The sequence below is a fragment of the Cupressus sempervirens genome, chromosome 5 (assembly GCF_028749045.1).
Source record: "Cupressus sempervirens isolate cs-2001-9-10 chromosome 5, ASM2874904v1, whole genome shotgun sequence".
In the NCBI taxonomy this organism is placed as follows: Eukaryota; Viridiplantae; Streptophyta; class Pinopsida; order Cupressales; family Cupressaceae; genus Cupressus; species Cupressus sempervirens.
Window position 1 is genome coordinate 760,351,580 of NC_143122.1, and position 3,044 is coordinate 760,354,623.

A 3,044-nucleotide genomic window follows, 5' to 3' on the forward strand; every position below is an offset into this window, starting at 1 on the left:
GTGTACTATTTTGAAATACGAATGAACTGGTTTTTTTAAAAGTGGACTAACTTGCTCGTACCCACCTTGTCTGTAACTTCCCGAAATGTTCGTGTCATCATTGCTTTCGGCAATTCTGCGTCATGAACAGCACCTACGTACGTCATTCTGAGAAATGGGCTGGAAACATCACATGACCGCATTCGTCCCAGACACAGTGCGTTCTGAAACATAATACTTTCATTAAAACGATACCTAACCTTCTGGAGTTTGTAGAGCTAATTCTACTACATATACCTACCAACTCAGGTAATCAACAATCCGGAAATGGTAAATAACGGCCTTCCTGCAGCATTTATGATGCTTTCTTTTTCTGCATTAGTTATAATTTGCAACTCTGGCGGCTTATCTGCTGATGTGGGAGATTCTCTTTCGTTGGGCGCCTTGCTTTCTGGAAATCAGACAATAATTTCAAAGAATGGAACGTTTCAATTGGGATTTTCAGCCCAAATGGAAGCAATAACTGGTATGTTGGCATCTGGTACGCCAACACATCAGAGCAAATCATCGTTTGGGTGGCCAATAGGGAGAGCCCTGCGAAAAACAAGCCTGGCGTTTAAAGCTGTCAATAGAAGGTGAGCTGGGCCTGTTCGACGCAAAGGGCACATCTCTTTGGTCTGTCAATATTTCCCACAAGTGCTCGCGTGCTGTTCTATTAGATTCTGGTAACTTTATATTGCTGAGCATTAAAAATAATTCCAAGATTGTTTGGCAGAGTTTTGACTTTCCTGTAGATACCGCTTTGGCCGGAATGTGGTTCGGTGGACAGGAAAAGTTAACCGGTTGGAAAAACTCAATGGATCCCGCTCCTGGTCTCTACTCCCTTCACTTGGATCCATCTGGAGTCCTACAGTTCGTGCTAACATGGAACAATTCTGTCCAGCATTGGGAGAGTGGAACTTGGGACTGTCATTTTTTATGTGGAGATGCAGAACTGGTAAACGGGGACAACTACAATGCGACCGTCCGAAATACAAGCTCTGGTTTGTATCTCAGTTGTAGTTTACTAAGAGGGATCACCCGCTTTCTCCAAATCAAGTCCGGAGGAATACACGAATATGCTTTGTTTGATGGAACTAAACGGACCATTGTGGCGACTCAACCCAGAGATCAGTGCGACGTATTTGGTCTTTGTGGAGCCTATGGAAGCTGCAACTCCAACAACGTTCAATTCTGCAACTGCTTGGAAGGCTTCTTCCCGGCAGACAAGCGCGCTTGGGACTCGCAGGACTGGTGATCTAGCGGCTGTGTTCGCGAAAAGCCATTAAACTGTGTACCCAAAATGGCAGCACTGACAAATTTATCGAGCTTGGTGTAACGTTGCCTGATGATTCGGCTTCTTCATACCCTGCACACACACACGAAGGAAGGTTGCCAGAAAGCCTGCCTACATGAAAAACTCCCCGTCAAATAGAACAGGGAAAGTCTCCATCCGAGTAGCTGGTAAGAAGAATAAGACGTCCTCTCCCATACTGCAAATCATCATTATTGCGAGTGCTCTCGCCCTTGCTTGAAGTATGTTTTCAATTTTAATCATGTGGCAAAGGTATCGGCTGCCACCACCATTGGAGACGTCAGAGGAATCCTCGGTCTCTTTTCTGAGAATGTATAGTTACATGGAATTGAAGATTGCCACAAGGAATTTCAGAACCAAGTTGGGGAGCGGAGGATTCGGGTCAGTGTTCAAGGGATCTTTAACAGATGGTACACTGGTAGCCGTAAAGACATTGGGGTCTAGTACAAGACAACATGATAAGCAATTCCGATCCGAAATCAGTTCTCTTGGCAACATACAACATGTGAATTTGATGAGACTGAGAGGCTTTTGTGCAGAAGAATCCAGACGGCTACTTGTCTATGATTACATGCCCAACGGCTCTCTAAATTTCCTATTGTTCACTGCTGATTCCAAAACTAAAAGTAAGGTACTGAACTGGAAGACCAGACTCCAGATTGCTTTAGGCACTGCACGAGGCTTAGTTTGTCTCCATGAAGAGTGCAGAGATCGCATCATTCGTGGCGATGTGAAGCCCGAGAACATTCTCTTGGATAGTAATTTATCACCAAAGTTCGCAGATTTTGGGTTGGCAAAGCTTGTGGGTAGAGACTTTACTCGCGTACTGACTACAACATTAGGAACTAGAGGATATTTGGCTCCAGAGTGGATCTCTGGTGTTCCCAGGTTGATGTGTACAGTTTCGGTATTACGCTTTTGGAAATCCTATCTGGCCGGAGGAGTCTAGACTTGACTGTACAGGAGTCAAGTCAATATTACTTTCCCACGTGGGCTGCAACTCAAGTTTGCCAGCGGAAGATTATTGATATCGTAGATGAAGCTATTGCAGCAGAGGCAGATGTAGAACAAGTGAGAAGAGTGGGCATCGTAGGTTTGTTATGCATAGAAAGGGAGGAGGAGAAGAGGCCAAGCATGGAACAAGTGGTGCGTATGCTGGAAGGGAAGATGGATCCTCCAACTCTGCACATGTCGAGTTGAGAGTTGGTGGACAAACAACAAGCAGACGGAAGCAACACAAGCTAAGTAGCAACACAAGCGAAGTTTAGATGGAGTCTTAGAGTATGTTAGAGTTGAAATGGTTTATATGTCATACATTAAGATTCGATTTCTAAGTTAAATGTGTTAAATAGTTAAGGTCGATCTACTTTTTTCAAACGAAATTTTTCTTTAGTATGTGATGTTTAAGGATGGCTGCTAAGGTCTACACTCACACGAACACAAAGACACACTTGTTATTAGAATTAGAGAAATAGAAAGTGCAATTTAGAAAGAAGAGAGAACTTGCACACAAGATAGTTGTGTATGTTTGTATGTCTCTTTATATGTATATCTTTCTATGTGTCTAGATGTAGATTTACAAATTTCTTGTAGATATTTTAGATATAAAATTATATTACTCTAATATTTTATAAGTTTTCTACATTTATTCAATGAGTTAATGTCTTATTTATGTACAATTTTAGAATTTTCTCTCTTTTAAAAGTTAGTA

General features: G+C 42.4%; 1 pseudogene; it reads left to right on the plus strand.

The window, feature by feature from the left end:
- Positions 1–306: 306 nt before the first annotated feature.
- On the plus strand, positions 307–2,533 carry LOC149558125 (G-type lectin S-receptor-like serine/threonine-protein kinase At2g19130; annotated as a pseudogene).
- The last annotated feature ends 511 nt before the right edge of the window (positions 2,534–3,044 follow it).